This window comes from Protopterus annectens, chromosome 13.part0, assembly GCF_019279795.1.
Source record: "Protopterus annectens isolate FY-2018-M chromosome 13.part0, PAN1.0, whole genome shotgun sequence".
Classification (NCBI taxonomy): Eukaryota; Metazoa; Chordata; order Ceratodontiformes; family Protopteridae; genus Protopterus; species Protopterus annectens.
The window spans coordinates 1,038,423,214-1,038,443,473 of NC_056747.1; the positions used below are offsets into that span (position 1 = coordinate 1,038,423,214).

The following is a 20,260-nucleotide window of genomic DNA, read 5'->3' on the forward strand; positions in this document are numbered from 1 at the left end:
TTCACCAAGCATTACCACATGCCTATTTTTTCTTAATCCAGAGCTGGTTTTGCCACTGCAGTTTTGCGGGGCTTAATAGCTGGCCCTAATGCTCTCTAACTTCCTCCTACCTTCCTTCGCTTTGGGAATTAACCCAAATGTAATGACTGCAACAGTGAAACACGAAGAACATAGTACAGTTGTGTACACAACATAAATGTAGGTGTTCAAGTGTATTCACTATTGCACTCCTGATTACCCTCCCTCCAGCCCCCTGACTTCTTTTGGCTCTACCTTTCCTTCTTGTTTTAAGCTTTTTGGTGTATTTGCTTTTTGATGGAGGTGTAACAACATATAATTGCTTCCCTTTGTGGGGACACCTGACATTTGGGGCAAGAAAAACTGATGTAATGGTGTCAGCTGCATGTTTTATACCCCTGACGTCATGGAAGAAGAGACCGCATCCGATGCAGGAATCCAAGACTCCAGTATTCAGGCCGGCTGAAGGCTACCTGCAGGCAGATAACCCAAATGTAATGACTGCAACAGTGAGTACACTCAAACATCTACATTTATGATAAGTGTGCACAACTGTACTTTCTGCAGGGCATGCTGACCCATTCCTAGGTCTCTTATTAATCCTACCATCCCTTTCCTGAACTTTGGGAATCCTCCAACAGGTGATGACTGCAACAGTGAAACACAAAGAACATAGTACAGTTGTGTACACTTACCATAAATGTAGATAGTCCAGTGTATTCACTGTTGCAGTCATGGTTTCCCACTCTCCTTCCCCCTTATATCTGCTTTTTTTAGGGAGGGTCTATATCAGTTCATCAAAACGACTGAAGTTCGAACATATGTTCGAACTTCAAACCACAAACTGCAAAAAAAATTGCTGTTGCAAGAAACACACACGCAACACAAACCTACCAAAACAACATCGATCCATACACATACACTCAAAATCCTATAACTAACCCTACACTAAACTGTACATACACTACTACCTATCCACTTTAACCCAAACCCTAACCCTAAGATCCGTCACTATCGCTCACTCACCTGACCCGTGCCCTAACCTTAACTCCCCTATCCTACCCTAACCTTTACGTCTTTCACTATCGCACACCCACCTAACCCCAAAATCCACATAATCGCACACTTACTTGAACCCAACCCGTAACTTCCCACCACAGTCCTGATACTCAAAAAGCCACAGAAACGGCCCACCGAATTCTTTCCCTGGGAAAGAATTCAGTGAGCTGTGGCTTCGCGATTACCAGTGTTCGAACTTTACAGTTCGAACATCTGGTATTCGATATTCAGCAGTTTCGACGGACTGATATAAACCCCTTTAGGGAGACATGCGTTGCTAACAGTGGCTTTTAGCCACCAGGACCATTTTACCATATTTACTGGGATCTCTGACTGGTAAGGGCAAGAAAAAGTGATGTAATGGCGTCGGCTGCCTTCCTTTGTAGCACTGACGACCTGACGTCAGACAGCAAGCGACAACAGCTGACGCAGAAAAACATTGACTCTGGTATTCGGGCCAGCCAAGGGCTACCACAGTAGGGAATAATCCACAGCTGATGACTGCGACAGTGAATACACTTGAAAATCTACATTTATGATAAGTGTACACAACTGTACTTTCTAAAGTCTTTAGCTTTTTTTGCGCTGCCTCCCTTACCCATAGTTCCCCGCTCCTCCAGCAACTCCCCAGATTTAGTTTGCCTCCATTTGTGTCTGTAGCTTGGTCTTTGGCTGTGCTGTACTTTTTCTGTTTAGAGAAGTTAGTGATACTTTTTGTCCTTTGCTCCTTCCAGGATAGCTAGGTAGGTGGGTAGTCAATTGTAATTGTGTCATCCCTTTTCCCTTCCCGCCCTTTTTGTCTGTCATTAATGCATTGTATTTTGCAGTTAATGTTGTTTATGTGGTTTAGGTTGAGAGAGATGGAGAAAGGTTTTAAGAAGTGTGTTTCCTGTGGGCACAAGTTGCCTTCACAGGGTGCACAGTTAAAATGCGCCTATTGTTTGTGTCTGGCGCATCTGAATTCTGGATGCTCCATTTGTGAGTGTAGGGCTAAGTTGGTATTGAAAGTGCTTCTACCTTCGGCTCCTCTGCTTCTTCGTCTTTTTTCTTTGAGGTGGACTGGGCCCTGACTGCTATATATATATATATATATATATATATATATATATATATATATATATATTTACATACATATATATATATATATATATATACATATATATATATATATATATATTTACATACATATATATATATATATTTATATATATATATATATATATATGTATATATATATATATATATATATATATATATATACATATATATATATATATATATATATATATATATATATATATATATATATATATATATATATATATATATATATATATATATATATATATATATATATATATATATATATATATATATATATATATATATATATATATATATATATATATATATATACATATATATATATATATATATATATATATATATATATATATATATATATATATATATATATATATATACATATATATATATATACATATATATATATATATATATATATATATATATATATATATATATATATATATACATATATATATATATATATATATACATATATATATATATATATATATATATATATACATATATATATATATATATATATATATATATATATATATATATACATATATATATATATATATATATATATATACATATATATATATATATATATATACATATATATATATATATATACATATATATATATATATATATATATATATATATATATATATATATATATATATATATATATATATATATATATATATATATATATATACATATATATATACATATATATATATATACATATATATATATATCTAACAAAAACGGCCCAGAAAATAAATGAAATAACTTTATTTAATAACACAACTGGTAAGTGCTTTAATTCAGATTGAACTTCCTCAGACCTGGTTGCAAAAACAAACCAACACAGAATAAATACTTTATTAAAATCACATGACCAATTACTTCAGTATTTTAACCCTTTCCTATTCAAAACAGCTTTACATTTTTTTTCTGTCATTCATTCTTTGATATGCACATGCATTTAACCTAACTTGCCAACAATACTCTTTCTAGTCTAAATCCTCTTCAGCATCCTGCCTAGAATGATAATTTTTAACTTGATCAATAATTGAAAATTTATAAAATACCTTTTCATTATGATGACCTAAAATGCATGCTTGGCCAAAGCAAGTAAGTCTCGTCTTTCTGCAGCTCTTAGACAGTCATAAACTCTTGAGTAAAATCCACGGGTAGATGTTCTTCATGTTTCCCTGTTGCAAAGTCGGCCTGATTAACAAAGTCTTTGGTCCTGCGTCGGTTGCTGTTCCTTCTTCCATGATGTCAGGGGTATAAAACATGCAGCCAACGCCATTACATCAGTCTTTCTTGCCGTGCGGTGCCCGAAGCAGAAGCAGTTTGTGTCAGTTGGCCGACTCCTGAAATTTTCGTTTTCGAGTTTCAGAACCGAAGTCTTCAACTAAAAGCTAAGTACCCCATTGTGGAAACTTTCTTGCTCCTTACCGATGTCAGTAGAAGTTAATAATTGCATTACTTGTGGGGAGCAAATACCTTATAAGAATTTTCATTTGTACCGTATTCCTTGCCTAGGCCCTGACCACAATGTGTCTTGCTGTCGGTTTTGTGCTAAATTTAATCAACGCATGATTAAACGTCTGTATATTTTTGCTTCTAAATATTTTGGCTCAAGATTTAATTATCCAGAAATGTCGTCTTTTAGCAATACGACTACCGAAATACCTAAAAAATGCAAAGAAAAAGACGGAGACAGACCGTCAAGGTCCAAAACCAACGAGGACGCTTCTCCTAAGCCAGTCGCCAGTACTCAGTGATGCGCTTTCGCAGCCCTTGATACCCGCTACTTCTGATTCGCAGGCCTCTACTGAGACCCATTCGGTGTCCGGTATGCCGCGAGATTCTTCAGTTATAGAACCTGTGGATGTGTCTACCTTATATGGGTCCGAAGCCACTGTGCAGGCACCGGCTTCTGAGGGTGTTTTCAGACCTACGGATTTGTATATTAGACCGACGCCATCTTCTAAATTAAGGCCAAAATCTATGTCTAAAAAAACGACGCCTGGGCCACATGTGCAGGCCCCTATGCCTAAAAAACAAATGATCAAAATGGCTTAAGATTTAATTACTCTGATCAGGGGTAGCCAACCCCTTCCTTCTAAGAGGCCTAGGCAAGACATTGATTATGAATCTTCTGAACAGGATTCTATTTCTTCTGACTTTTCTAATGAACAGGATTTGTCTATTCCTACTTATGAGGACTCTGATGCAGAGGATTCCATTCCTTCTGCTTCTCCCCCTAAGGATTTTTCTTTTGGGGAAACTTTACATGAGGATTTTTCTTTTCGGGAAACTTTACATGCCTTAAGGGAACATTTCCACTGGGAAAGTCAGGATTTCTCTGACTCTAAAAAGAAACTTAGGGATTTTCTTCTTCCTCCGCATAGGCCTTTGGCTATACCACCTGTTCTAGACATTGTTGTTGATGTTTTTTCAGAGTCTAGTATGACTCCTGATTCTCTGCCTCCGGCTCCTTGTAACCCATATAGATACTACAGGGTTCCTGACTCCCACAAATTCCTTTTCAGAAATCCTGTTGCTGATCCTGAAACTATTTCTCAGGGTCCCAAGGGCATTAAGGCCTCTACTGCTAAAAGTCCTACCCCTTCTGATAGAGATTCCAGGGCGCTGGATAGATGGGGTAAGAAGGTTTACACGTCTGCAACCTTGGCAATTGGGGTTTTAAACTGTTAATTTCATATGCTTAAATATCAACAACATATCATGGGACTACTTAAACAGAAAATTATGTTAATCTCTGACTGTGTGGAAAATAAAGATTTGCAGGATTTATTACATTCAGCTGAACAAGTTGGAAAACATTCTTTGCAATGTGGTTTTGATTCTTTGGAGGCCTCTTGCAGGGCCACCGTAACTGGATCTGTGCTAAGAAGGCATGCTTGGCTCAAAGAGCAAACTCTGCCTGACCATGTTAAAGCAAAATTGTTGGATGCTCCTTTACAACAGGACCGTCTCTTTGGTAATAAGGCTGACAAAGTGTTAAAAAAGATGGAAGATGAAGCTAAATCTATGCAAACTGTGAAAAATTTCTTACAAGTGCAACCTCCAAGATTTAGTAGGCACTGGCCTACTAAGAACTGATCCTTTCCAGTCCCCTTGAGAGCTGCTAAAGTAAAATCAAGACAGTCCAGAGGCTCCAGGTTTCAGTCCCAAGGAACTTTTAGAACAAAACAATGGGGTGCCTCCACCTCCAAATCTGGAAGCAACAAGGCACCTCCCTATGATAAACAGCCTCAATGACTTCCCTCTACAATCACCAAGCAGTTACCTTTTAGCCGCCCCTTTGGGGGGAAAACTGGCACTTCATGCATGAAACTGGCAACTTATTACCCAGGACAAATGGGTTTTAAATATAGTATCCCAGGGATACAGATTTAATTTCCACACGTTGCCAACCCCAAACGGATTGCCAGATCTGCCACCAAATCAGTGGGCAGAGGCCCAGAAGCAAGTTCTGTCCCTCATGAACATGAGGGCTTTTCAACCAGTACCAGAAGAGGAAAAAGGACAAGGTTTCTATTCCAGACTTTTCCTGGTACCCAGAAAAGACAAATCATGGCATCCAATTCTGGACTTATCCACTCTAAACACATTTCTGGACATTCCAAAATTCAAGATGCTGACTCTTCAACAGTTACTACCTATGCTAGGCAAAGGTACCTGGTTGGTAACTATAGACTTGAGAGGCTTACCTGCATATCCCAATAAAGGAATCTTGCAGAAGATACCTCTGCTTCAAAGCAGGCTACTTGCATTTCCAGACGTTCATCGTGTTACACTGCTGCAGTCATTATACTTGGGTTATCCTGCCATAAGGCGGTCCCTCAGTCGGCCTGAGTTCCAAAGTCTTGGTCCGGCGTCGGTTGCTGTCGCTTCTTATAGGTTCATAGGTTCATACTAGGCTATCTGCCCTAGGGCATTTATAAGCCTAGCCAGAGTATGTTTGGCTTTCGCCACCCATTTTAAATTAATTTTGCTATGCCCTTTTTCGAGGTTAGTATACTGTGCCTCTGTCTAACAGTGACACAGAATTGATACCCGGGGTAAACTTACGATCTCCCATCCACTCATCAAGATTCCTCTTGAAAAGAGTCAATGAGGGACTCTGCCTAACCTGGACTGGGATTTTATTCCAGAGTGAAGGGAGCCTCTGGGTTATGAATCTGTCCCTCCAGCATGTCCTATTTATTTCAGTGCTGAGGTTCAAGTCTCTCGAGCGTGTAGCTCGATGGGATTTGAATTTTTTGAGGTGCAGCATGTCCCTTAATTCTGGGTTGGACATGGCTTTATACGTCAGGCACAGGTCGCCTCTGAGCAGGCGGTATGCCACTGAGTAGAGCTGGAGTTTCTTTAACCGGGCGGCATATGGCATCTGTTTGAGCCCTTTGATCCTCTTGGTGAGGTACTTTTGGGGTCTTTCCAGTTGCTGCAGGTGTTTGGTAAGGTACATCCCAAAAGGGGCATTGTACTCTGTTATGGGCCTGATGAGTAAAGAGGCACGATGACCTCCCCTAATCTATATGTGAATCCCTTCATGATTAGGTGGGTTATATAAAATGTTGTTGTCAAATGAGAGATTGCTATCAACTTGGGTCCCCAGGTCCCTAATTACTTCTTCTATACTTAATGGATTACCACCTATGTGGTAATTTGTGGGCACTTTGTTTTTGCCAAAGGGGATGACTTATACACTTTTTGGCGTTTAGCTTGAGGCCATGGCTCTGGCACCAGTTGTCTGTTTCTATGAGGCCCTTTTGGAGGATGCTTGTGTCGGCTGGAGAGTCGATTATGGTGCCCAGTTTGCAGTCATCTGCGAACTTGGTCAGCCACAGTCCTTCTGTGTTGGCCTGTACCTCCGAGAAATATATACCGAACAAGAGAGATCCCAGGACTGAACTTGTGGGACGCCACTTGTAACTGGTTTGGAGTCTGACATGGCTCCAGCAATTCTAACCATGTGGGTTCTGTCCTTGAGCCAGTTTGCAACCCATCTAGTGACATAGGGTTTTATATTTAAGCTGATGAGCTTATCTATAATGCCTGAGTGGGGTATTGTATCGAAGGCTTTAGCGAGGTCCAGGTAGACTGTGTGGACCACCTTCCCTTCTTCAATGGCCTTGGTGATTGTTTCAAAGAAGTCGACCAGGTTTAAGAGGCAGGATCTGCCCTTAACAAAGCCGAACTGGGTAGGATCCAGTGTCTGTAGGTCCCCAATATCTTTATTTATGAGGTCCATGATGATCCTTTCCATAGCTTTGCAGACCAAGCTAGTCAGGCTTATGGGGCGATAGTTTCCAGGGTCCGTTGAGGCACCATCTTTGTGGAGAGGGACCACTGTTGCTGTACGCCACTCTTTGGGTACATATCGTGTAGTAAGGCTTAGATTGAACAGTAGTTTTATGTTTTGGGTTTAGCTCTTCTTGGAGTTCATGTAGGAAGCAGCCCGGGACACCGTCTGGTCCCATTGATGCTGTGTTTTTTTGCTTTGGAGAGGGCGGCTCTTACCTGAGGATCTGAGATGTCAAGGGGGCAGCACTCTGCTGGAATAGATATTTGCCCTTTTGGTGGGGAGGGGGTGGAGAAGTTTGTGCTGAACCTGTCAGCTAGGATGTTGGCAATGTCTGTGGGTTCGGTGTATTTTGTCATTTTGGACTAATTCTGAGCATATCTGGGAATTCCCACCCAGGTTCCTACCATAACTAAAGATAGCCTTGTGATTATCCTTAGTGTCCTGTGCAATTTTTCTCTCGAAGCTGGCCTTAGACGATTTTATGAGTGCCCTTAGTTTTTTGCTAATACTGATCAGAGATGTCTTCCCTTTTTGGGATTTTGCTCCATCATGTAGTAGCTTCCTCCTTCTATTGTATAGTTTGTTTATGGCTGGGGTCCACCAGACAGGACGTCTGCCTTTGGAGGATTGGGTCTTGGTTTTATTTGGGATTGCATGATCCATGCATTCCTGAAGGTGTTCATAGAATGCATTTATAAAGGATTCTGCGGTCTGGGCCGTATTTTCCACAGGCCCGGGGGCTTTGAAGGATTCCACCTCAGTTTTGAGGAGTGTGAAATTTGCTTTAGAGAAGTTTTTCACTGCGGTTTTCTGGACAGGGGGTGGGATCGGGATGTTGAATATCCAGTGATATCAGTTTATGGTCTGATCTTACCAGTGAGGGATACACTTCTGGTCTGGAGCATAGAGTCCCCATGTTGGTGATGATCAGGTCCAGTATGTTTTCCCCTCTTGTGGGAGTGGTACCAAGTTGTTCCATAGCATTTGAGATTATGAATTCTAGGAACCTTTGAGCTAGGGTGTTCGAGCTAGAGTAATGCTCCCAGTCTATGTTTGGGTAGATGAAGTCGCCCATTATAATGGTGTTTGGAGAGACATTCATATTTTTCAGTGTTCTCAGGAAGGCCGAGTGGGGTTCCTGTGTTTGGGAGGGTGGTCTGTAGCAGGCTATAAACTGGAAGGCAGTTTTACCCACTGTTAGTCGTCTTCCCTGACATCAGTGCGACAGGGGTATATAAGATGCAGCCGACGCCATTTTCTTCAGTCTTTCTTGCCGCGCGGTGCCCGAAGCAAAAGCAGTTCGCAAGTGCCGGTCGGCCGACTCCAGAGATTTTCATTTCCGAATCCAGAACCAAAGTTTTCTACAAAGCTAAGTACCCCATTGGGGAAACTTTTTCTTGCCTCAGACCGATGTCAGTAAAAGTTAATAACTGTATTTCTTGGTGAAAGCATATACCTCATAAGAATTTCCATTCTTATTGTATCCCATGCCTAGGCCCAGACCACGACGTCACTGGTTGTCGGTTTTGTGCTAGGTTTAACAAGCGCACTATTAAACGTCGGTTTGATTTTGCCCGACATTATTTTGGCAGAAAAGTCAATTATACCATGCCGTCGGAACTACCGACGACCGGAATACACAAAAAGCGCAAAGACAAGGACAGGCATCCGAGGCCCAAAACTGACGACGAAGCCTCTTCTAGGCCAGTCGCCGGTTCTCCAGTTTTCAGCGAGGCACCTTCGCAGCCCCTGACAACTGCTTCTTTAGAACCTCAGGCCGCCTCTGACTCCCACTTGGAGATGGCTGGACCTTCGGACGCACCAGATTTACAGCCTACCGAGACTAACCCTTCAGAGGGATCAGGAGTAGCTGAACAACCCGTAGCTTCAGAGGGTGTTTTCAGACCTACTCAGTTAACCATTAAATCTTCTGCTAAATCTAAAACTCCTTTAAAAACAAAGAAACAAATTCAACATTCACCAGGAACAGGCCTCCATGCCTAAGAAACAAATGCTCAAAATGGCCAAAGACTTAATTACCCTGATCAGGGGGTCCCATCCCCCTCCTGATAAAAAGCCTAGACAGGATGCAGACTATGACTCATCCGACCAGGTATCCATCTCTTCAGTTTCGTCCTCTGACCTAGGATACTCTTTACCCCCTTATGAGGATTCTGATGCTGAGGAATCAGTTCCTTCAGCCTCTCCGCCAGATGACTACTCCTTCGGGGAAACCTTACATACCATGAGGGAGCATTCCTATTGGGAGGGCCGGGATTATTCAGAATCCAAGAAAAGGCTCAGAGATTTCCTTTTATTGCCTCAACACAGACCCCTTGCTATTCCGCTAGTGTTAGATATTGTGGATGATGTGTATTCTGAATCTAGATTAAATCCTGATTCTTTACCTCCTGCACCAGTTAAGCTTGACAGATACTACAGAGTCCCTGACTCTCACAAATTTCTTTATAAAAGCACTGCTGCTGATCCTGAAACTATTTCTCAGGGCCCCAAGGGGGTAAGGGCCTTCTCAGCAAAGAATCCAGTCCCCTCTGACAGAGATTCCAGAGCATTAGACAGATGGGGGAAGAAAGTATATACATCTGCAACTTTAGCTATGAGGGCCTTAAATTGCCAGTTTCACATGGTAAAATATCAGCAATATTTGATGTCTCAGTTAAAACAAAAAATGCTTCCAAACTCAGATCCTCCTAATTATAAAGAAATGCAGGATTTATTGCATGCAGCTGAACAAGTGGGAAAACATACTTTGCAATGCGGTTTTGATTAGAGGCCTCCTGTAGAGCAGCAGTTACAGGATCTGTCATTAGAAGACATGCTTGGTTAAAAGAACAGACGTTACCAGATCATGTCAAAGCAGTATTATTGGATGCACCTTTGCAGCAGGATGTTTTATTTGGAGTTAAGGCAGAAGAGGTATTAAAGAAAATGGAGGATAAAGCAAAATCTGTGCGAAACGGTGAAGGATTTCTTCTTACAGGTTCATCTTCCTCGATTTAGCAGAAATTGGCCAACAGAGACTTGGTCCTTTCCAGTTACAGACAGACCTCAAACGGGCAGATACAGACGTCCAAGAGGTAGAGGTCAACCACAGGGTCCTTACAGGCCTTGACAATGCGGTGCATCAACTCAGAAAGAAGGGGAAGAAAGGCCTCAACCTTACAAAAAACAGCCCCAATGACTTCCCATTACAGCTGCCAAAACAGTTCTCTCTTGGCAGCCCCCTTGGGAGGAAAACTGTCATTTTTCTGTCACAATTGGCATCAAATGGGTTCTCAACATTGTATCTCAAGGTTACAGGTTCCACTTTCACACTCTGCCAAGGCTAAAAGGAATGCCAAGACAAATTACAGCACTCATGGACATGAGAGCTATTCAAAAGGTACCAACACAGGAGCAAGGACAAGGATTTTACTCCAGACTCTTTCTGGTTCCCAGAAAGGACAAAGCCTGGAGGCCCATTCTGGATCTTTCTTCTCTAAACACTTACCTGGATGTTCCAAAATTCAAAATGTTGACACCACAGCAGCTTCTTCCCATGCTGGGCAAGAAGGCTTGGCTCGTAACTTTGCACCTCAAGGAGGCATACCTGCATGTCCCTATCAGAAAAACTGCATAAGATACCTAAGATTCATAGCTGGTTCAATGCACTACCAATTCTCTGCACTGCCGTTTGGCTTATCTACTGCACCCAGGGTCTTCACAAAGTGCCTGGCACCAGTAATTGCATTTTGCAGACAGAAAGGAATTCAAATTTATCTGTATCCGGACGACTGCCTGATTCAAGCAGAGAGCAAGGACATTCTTCTAAAACATCTGGCGTTTGTAAAAAAGTTATTAAGTTGCCTGGGGTACACAGTAAACGAAAAGAAGTCAAAATTAGTGCCCTCACAAGAGGTAATATTCCTGGGTGCCAGCTTGAATACAATGGCCCAGATGGCTTATCTCACGCCAGACAAGCAAGGACATCTGACTCAATATTTTCAATTGATGGCAACAAAGACCCAACTCCCTGCAAGAAAAATTCTGCAGGCCTTGGGTTACATGGCATCTTGCATACTACTAATTCCATATGCCAGAGTGCATATGAGGAAACTACAGTGGTACCTAAAGAGTGTCTGGTCTCAACACTGTCAAAGTTTGAAAACAGTAATACCACTAATTCCTTGCTTTCACCAGGAGTTTCGATGGTGGGCTCAAGCATGTCACCTCAAGGGACAGCCTTTCACTCAACCCACAGCCAGGCAGACACTGACAACAGATGCATCGGATTATGCCTGGGGAGCACATATGGCAGGAAAATGTATTCATGACAGGTGGCCCGCAGAACAAAGGCATCTTCACATCAATCAAAAAGAGATGCTAGCTGTATAAAATGCCCTTACAGCTTTCAAGGAACTTTTGCATCCAGGACAACTACTGCTAAAGACAGACAACACCACAGTTATGTGGTACATAAGCAAGGGGGCACTCATTCTTATCCCCTCTGCAGACCAGCCATGACCTTGTGGAACACAGCTCTAACCTATCAAGTTCATCTGCAAGCACAATTCCTGCCAGGAGAGAAAAACACACTGGCAGACGACTTAAGCAGAAACATCATGGATCCGCACGAGTGGAAAATACATGCACAAATATTCAGAATGATAACACAAAAATGGTGGAGCCCGGACATAAATCTGTTTGCATCCCCAATGAACTGCCAGCTACAGAAATTCTGCACAAGGATTTACCACCCACAAGCATGGAAAGTGGATACCCTCTCATTCAGCTGGAAAAACCTACAAGTATATGCTTTCCCACCACTACCTCTCCTTCCAAAGGTATTTATAAAAGCCAGGCAAGAAAAGCCAAACATGATCCTGATTGCCCCAGACTGGCCACGCCAGCACTGGTACCCAATCTTTAAGAACTTAGCACAAGGGCCACCCTGGATTTTGCCTCAAATCCCACATCTTCTGACTCAGCACAACAATCACAAACTTCACAGCTAGCTAAAGACTTTAAACCTGGCTGCATGGCAGATTCCTTAGTCAAGCAAGCAATTCCTCTCTCCAAAGCTGTTATGGATGTCATTCTGGAGGCCAGAAGGCCTAGCACCAGGAAAGCCTATTCGGATAGATGGAAGAGATTCTGTGCTTGGAACCAGGCTCACAGCCTTGACCCTCTTGTCCCAAATATTCCTCAGATACTACAATATTTAACTGAGATGCTGGACAAAGGCCTCTCCTTATCATCCATCAAGATCCACATCTCTGCTCATTACAACACGGACCCACCTATTTTTCTAATCCTTTGCTAAAACAGTACCTCAGAGGGGCTAAAAACATAAGACCACCCCGTAGAGCACAAACTCCAACATGGGACCTCAACTTTGTGTTGGAAAAATTAACTTTACCTCCTTTTGAGCCAGCGAACTCAGCAGATTTAAAATATCTCTCTTGGAAAACCCCTCTGCCCCTGGCAATAACCTCAGCACGAAGAGTTTCAGAATTACAGGCACTAATGGCAGTGGAACCTTTCATCATTTTCCACCAAGACAAGGGTATCTTTAAGAACAAACCCTAATTTTATGTCAAAGTTGGTATCAAGTGTGGCTCTAAACCAAACTATTCACTTGCCAACTTTTTATCCAAACCCACAGAATAAAGGGGAGAGACTTCTGCATTACTTGGACATACACAGACAGATGTTCGTGCTACCCTGCTGCAGTCATCACACTTGGGTTATCCTGCCGTCAGGCGGTCCCGCAGTCGGCCCGAATTCCAAAGTCTTGTTCCGGTGTCTTTTGCGGCCACTTCTTCCCTGACGTCAGTGCGCCAGGGGTATATAAGATGCATCCGACGCCATTTTCTTCAGTCTTTCTTGCCGCACAGTACCCGAAGCAGAAGCAGTTCGCAAGTGCCTGTCTACAGACACCTGAGATTTTCGAATCGAATTTCAGTCCGAAGTCTTCAAAGCTAAGTACCCCGTTGGGGAACCTTTTCTTGCCTCAGTCCGATGTCAGAAAAAGTAACAGTTGCATTTCTTGTGGGAAGCAAATACCTCATAAGGACTTTCATTCTTATTGTATACCTTGCCTAGGCCCAGACCACAATGTCACTGGTTGTCGGTTTTGTGCTAGGTTCAGTAAGCGAACTATAAAGCGACGCTTTGATTTCGCACGACACAACTTCGGTAGGAAATTTAATTACTCTATGCCGTCGGAGCAACCGGCTACCAGCGTGCATAAAAAACGCAAAGATAAAGACAGGCAGCCTAGATCCAAGCCAGACTCCAAGGCCTCGGCTGGGCTGGTCGCCGGTTCTCCAGTTTTCGGTGAGGTGCCTACGCAGCCCCTGACGACCGCAGAATTGGAACCCCAGACTGCTTCGGATTCTCAAGCAGAGAGTTCTAGGCCGACGCAGCCATTTTCTTTAGGTCCTACCGGCAACATTGCAGAAGGAGAAGCCGGTGCTGCGGAAAGACCTTCGGTTACAGAAGGTGTCTTCAGACAGACTACTCTCACCATAAAATCTTACGCTAAGCTTAAGACTCCTCTAAAACCAAAAAAGACTGCACATCAGTCTCCAGTTCAAGGCCCCATGCCTAAGAAACAGATGCTTAAAATGGCGGAAGATTTGATTTCTTTAATCAGGGGTTCCCAACTCCCCCCAGACAAAAGGCCTAGACAAGAGGAGGATTATGCCTCCTCTGATCAAGTGTCTATTTCCTCAGGTTCCTCTGAGGAACAGGATTACTCCTTTCCCCCTTATGAAGATTCTGATGCTGAAGATTCCATTCCCTCAGCTTCTCCCCCTGAAGACTATTCCTTTGGGAAACCTTATATACCATGAGGGGGAACATTTCCACTGGGAAGGTCAGGACTACTCCGACTCAAAGAAAAGGCTCCGAGAGTTCCTTTAACTCCCCCAGCACAGACCACTTGCTATCCCTCCAGTTTTATATATTGTGGATGATGTTTACTTAGAATCTAGTCTAAGTCCAGATTCTCTGCCTCCTGCTCGAGTCAAACCAGATGGATATTATAGAGTGCCTGACTCATACAAATTCCTTTACAAAAGCCCTGTTGCTGACCCAGAGATGGTCTCCCAGGGTCCCAAAGGGGCTAAGGCTTCTATGGCTAAAAATCCTGTACCCTCTGAAAGGGACTCCAGAGCACTAGGTAGTTGGGGGAAGAAGGGTTACACCTCAGCTACTCTAGCTATGAGAGCACTAAATTGTCAATTTCACATGCTGAAATACCAGCAATTCCTAATGTCTCAAATAAAACAAAAGATGAGCACGCACCCTCAACAGTCTGAATTCAAAGAAATGCAGGATCTGTTGCATGCAGCTGAACAGGTGGGCAAGCATACTTTACAATGTGGATTTGATTCCTTGGAAGCTTCTTGTAGAGCAGCTGTTACTGGGTCTGTTTATACGTAGGCATGCTTGGTTAAAGGAACAAACTCTGCCTGATCATGTTAAAGCAAAGTTACTAGATGCACCCTTACAGCAGGATTTGGGGTTAAAGCAGAAGAGGTTTTAAAGAAAATGGAGGATAAGGCAAAATCTATGCAGACGGTCAAAGATTTCTTACAGGTACAACCCCCACGCTTCAGCAGAAATTGGCCAGCAAAGAATTGGTCCTTTCCAGCTTCTGACAGACCACAGAGGAGTAAATACAGACGCCCAAGGGGCAGAGGACAAGCACAAATCCCTTACAAACCTCGCCAATGGGGCACTGCAACACAGAAGGGAGGAGAAGACGGGTCCCAAACTACTAGAAGACAAACGCAATGACTTAAACCTCAAACTGCCAAGCAAAAAACTCTTGGCAGCTCCCTTGGGAGGAAAATTTGCATTTTTTATAGACAACTGGCACATCGTCACAAAGAGCAAATGGGTCCTAGACATTATCTCACAAGGATACAGATTCCATTTCCACACCTTGCCAAGGATAAAAGGAATGCCAAACTTGCCACAAAATCAATGGGCAGAGGCACAAAAACAAATTACAGCTCTCATGGACATGAGAGCCATTCAACTGGTACCTACACAGGAGCAAGGCCAAGTATTTTACTCAAGGCTCTTTCTAGTCCCCGGAAAGGACAATGCTTGGAGACCCATTCTGGACCTTTCAATTCTAAACACCTTCTTGTAAGTACCCAAATTCAAGATGCTAACACTACAGCAGCTTCTTCCCATGTTGGGCAAGAAAGCTTGGCTAGTAACGTTGGACCTCAAGGAGGCATACCTGCATGTCCCTATCAGACAAAATTGCCGAAGATACCTCCGTTTCATTGCAGGTTCAACCCATTACCAATTCTCTGCACTGCCCTTTGGCTTATCTACTGCACCCATGGTCTTCACAAAATGCCTGGCACCAGTAATTGCATACTGCAGATGAAGAGGAATTCAAATATACCCATACCTGGACGACTGTCTCATACAAGCAGAAAGCAAGGACATTCTCTTACGACATCTGACTTTTGTAAAACAACTTCTAAGTTGCCTAGGGTACACAGTAAATGAAAAGAAATCAAAACTAGTACCCTCACAAAATATGACATTCCTGGGTGCCAGCTTGAATACAACGGCCCAGATGGCTTATTTGACGCCAGACAAACTACAACTAACTCAGTACTTCAAAATAATGGCAACAAAGACCCAACTCCCTGCAAGAAAAATTCTGCAGGCCTTGGGCTTCATGGCATCTTGTATACTACTAATACCATTTGCAAAACTGCATATGAGGAAATTAGAATGGTACCTGAAAAGCGTATGGTCTCAACACAGCCACAGCTTGGAAACAGTGATGCCCTTCATTCCCTGCCTTCAACAGGAGTTTCTATGGTGGTCACAGGCATGTCACCTCAACAAGGGTCAGCCTTTCACCTTACCCCCAGCCAGGCAAACTATGACAACAGATGCATCGGACTATGCCTGGGGGGCACACATGGCAGGACGGTGCGTTCAGGGCATATGGACTGCAGATCAAAGGAATCTGCACATCAATCAAAAATAAATGCTAGCTGTACAGAATGCTCTGACAGTCTTCAAGGACCTCTTACATCCAGGACAGCTTATAATAAGGACAGACAACACCACAGTAATGTGGTACATAAACAAACAAGGGGGTACACACTCCTACCCTCTGTGCAGGCAAGCAATGACTTTGTGGAACACAGCACTGGCTTACCAAGTCCAATTACAAGCTCAATTCCTGCCAGGAAAAAAGAACACATTGGCAGACGACCTAAGCAGAAACATCATGGATCCCCACGAGTGGAAACTGGATCCACAAGTATTTGCAATGATAACTCAAAAATGGGGGCACCCAGACATCGATCTGTTTGCCAACCCCAAAAACCATCAGCTTTCAAAATTTTGCACAAGGACAATTCACCATTAAGCTTGGAAAGTAGACGACGCTCATTCAGTTAGAAAATGTATGCCTTTCCTCCATTGTCAAAAGGTGCTGCTGAAAGTCAGGATGGAGAGACCTCAAATGATGCTCATTGCCCCGGACTGGCCACGCCAGCACTGGTACCCACTACTAAGGAACATGGCCCAGAGCCCACCATGGATTTTACCACAAATTCCTCATCTAATCACACAGCAAGGCAGTCAGATTCTACACAGCCAGCTCAAAACCTTAAATTTGGCTGCATGGCACATCACCTAAGCAACCAGCCAGCCCCTCTTTCACAAGCTGTTATGGATGTCATTCTGGAGGCCAGGAGGCCCAGCACCAGGAAAGCCTACTCAGACAAATGGAAAAGATTTTGCGCCTGGAACCAAGCTAAAGGCCAAAGTACCCTTCAGCTGGACATGCCTCAGATTCTGCAATATTTAACTGAGATGTTACACAAAGGACTTTCTTTTTCCTCTATTAAAATCCACGCCTCCGCTATTTCAGCTCACTACAACATGGATCCTCCCTTATTTTCACATCCACTTCTAAGGCAGTATCTCAGAGGGGCAAAAAACATTAGGACTCCCAGGAGAGCGCCAACATCAACTTGGGACCTAAATTTTGTTCTGGAAAAACTTACGCTGCCACCTTTTGAGCCAGCTTTCTCAGCTGACTTAAAGTTTATATCATGGAAGACTGCCCTGCTGCTAGCAATTACTTCAGCCAGAAGAGTCTCAGAGCTACAGGCACTAATGGCAGTAGAGCCTTTCCTCATTTTTCATCAAGACAGTTTCTCTACGAACTAACCCCTCCTTTATGCCAAAGGTGGTATCCAGGGTGGCTCTAAATCAAACCATCCACTTACCCACCTTCTTTCCAAATCCACAGAACAAAGGAGAAGGACTCCTGCATGCCTTGGACATACACAGGCAGCTACGTTACTACTTGGACAAAACTAAGGCTTTCAGAAAATCTGACCAACTTTTTGTATCCTATGCTACAGCATCACAAGGAAAGGCTATCTCAAAACAGACCATTTCCAAATGGATAGGACATTGCATACGTTTTTGCTACACCCATCATGGAAAACCAGTTCCTGCTAGCATAAGGCCCCACTCCACCAGGGCAGCAGCTACAGCTACAGCCTTCCTCAGGGGGGTGCCAACCAAGGATATTTTGGAAGCTGCAACTTGGAGTTCAGTACACACCTTCACCAAACACTATCACTTACCACTTTACTCTAAGACTAGAGCTGGCTTCGCCACTGCAGTTTTGCAGGGTCTTCTAGCCCCCTCTAACCCTGTTTGACTCCACCTCCCATCCTTAGCTTTGGGATTCTACCCAAGTGTGATGACTGCAGCAGGGTAACACGATGAACATAGTACAGTTTTGTACCTACCATAAATGTAGATGTTCGAGTGTATACCCTGCTGCAGTCCAGGTTACCCTCCCTCCATCCCCTCTGACCTAACTAAAACCTTTCAATACCTTAAAATCTGATACAACCTTTGTGGTGTATTTACTTATAGCTGGAGGGATGTGTTGTTTGTGCTAAGCTTTTATTATTGGTACTACCTACTGACCGTCTTTTGGGGGGGGGGGGGCACCTGACATCTGGGGCAAGAAAAACTGAAGAAAATGGCGTTGGATGCCTCTTATATACTCCTGGCGCACTGACGTCAGGGAAGAAGCGTCCGCAACCGACGCCGGACCAAGACTTTGGAATTCGGGCCAACTGCAGGACCGCCTGACTGCAGGATAACCCAAGTGTGATGACTGCAGCAGGGTAACACGATGAACATAGTACAGTTTTGTACCTACCATAAATGTAGATGTTCGAGTGTATACCCTGCTGCAGTCCAGGTTACCCTCCCTCCATCCCCTCTGACCTAACTAAAACCTTTCAATACCTTAAAATCTGATACAACCTTTGTGGTGTATTTACTTATAGCTGGAGGGATGTGTTGCTTGTGCTAAGCTTTTATTATTGGTACTACCTACTGACCATCTTTTGGGGGGGGGGGGGGGCACTTGACATCTGGGGCAAGAAAAACTGAAGAAAATGGCGTTGGATGCCTCTTATATACTCCTGGCGCACTGACGTCAGGGAAGAAGCGACAGCAACCGACGCCGGACCAAGACTTTGGAATTCGGGCCAACTGCGGGACCGCCTGACTGCAGGATAACCCAAGTGTGATGACTGCAGCAGGGTATACACTCGAGCATCTACATTTATGGTAGGTACAAAACTGTACTTTACGCTTCTACTTGGACAAAACCAAAGCTTTCAGGAAAACTGAGCAATTGTTTGTAGCATATGTTGCAGGAGCACAGGGAAAAGCCATTTCAAAACAGACCATTTCAAAATGGATAGGACACTGTATACGTTTCTGCTATACACACCATGGGAAAACTGTACCTAACAGCATTAGGTCTCATTCCACCAGGGCAACAGCCACTTCAACTGCCTACCTCAGAGGAGTACCTACCAAGGACATTTTGGAAGCAGCAACTTGGAGTTCTGTACATACCTTTACCAAGCATTACCATCTGCCTCTTTACTCTAAATCCAGAGCTGGCTTTGCCAATGCAGTGCTGCAGGGCCTTATAGCCACCCCCAATGCCTTATAGAACCAGCCACCCTACCTCAGCTTTGGGATTCTACCCAAGTGTAATGACTGCAGCAGTGTAACACGATGAACATAGTACAGTTTTGTACCTACCATAAATGTAGATGTTCGAGTGTATATACTGCTGCAGTCCAGGCTACCCTCCCTCCTTCCCCTCTTTCTTGCTGGTACATACCTAAGCCTTATACCCTTTGCTACCTATGGGGAGTATTTGCTGGTAACTGAAAGTTTTTGATTGCTTTTCATATGTATGTTTTATTAGCAATTTGCATAGCCTACCTTTTTGCGGGCACCTGACATCGGGGGCAAGAAAAACTGAAGAAAATGTTGTCGGCTGCATCTTATATACCCCTGTCGCACTGATGTCAGGGAAGAAGCGACAGCAACAGACGCCAGACCAAGACTTTGGAACTCAGGCCGACTGAGGGACCGCCTGACGGTGGGATAAACCCAAGTGTAATAACTGCAGCAGTGTATACACTCGAACATCTACATTTATGGTAGGTACAAAACTGTACTTTCTCTGCACTGCTCTTTGGCTTATCTACTGCGCCCAGGGTCTTCACAAAGTACCTGGCACCAGTAATTGCATTTTGCAGGCAAAGAAATATTCAAATCTATCCATACCTGGATGATTGTCTAATTTAGGCAGAAAACAAGGACATTCTTCTAAACCATCTG

At 43.3% G+C, this 20,260-nt stretch overlaps 1 protein-coding gene and 1 long non-coding RNA gene across 2 annotated transcripts in view; one reads left to right on the top strand and one right to left on the bottom strand.

The window, feature by feature from the left end:
• PSMD3 (proteasome 26S subunit, non-ATPase 3) overlaps nucleotides 1-20,260 on the top strand; it is an 816,031-nt gene that overhangs the window by 243,231 nt on the left and 552,540 nt on the right. The window lies entirely within an intron of this gene.
• On the bottom strand, nucleotides 631-20,082 carry LOC122788099. Its single transcript, XR_006362606.1, has 3 exons — nucleotides 20,059-20,082; nucleotides 13,625-13,629; nucleotides 631-708 (listed from the first exon to the last, which is right to left on the bottom strand). It is a non-coding gene; the product is annotated as an uncharacterized LOC122788099 (long non-coding RNA).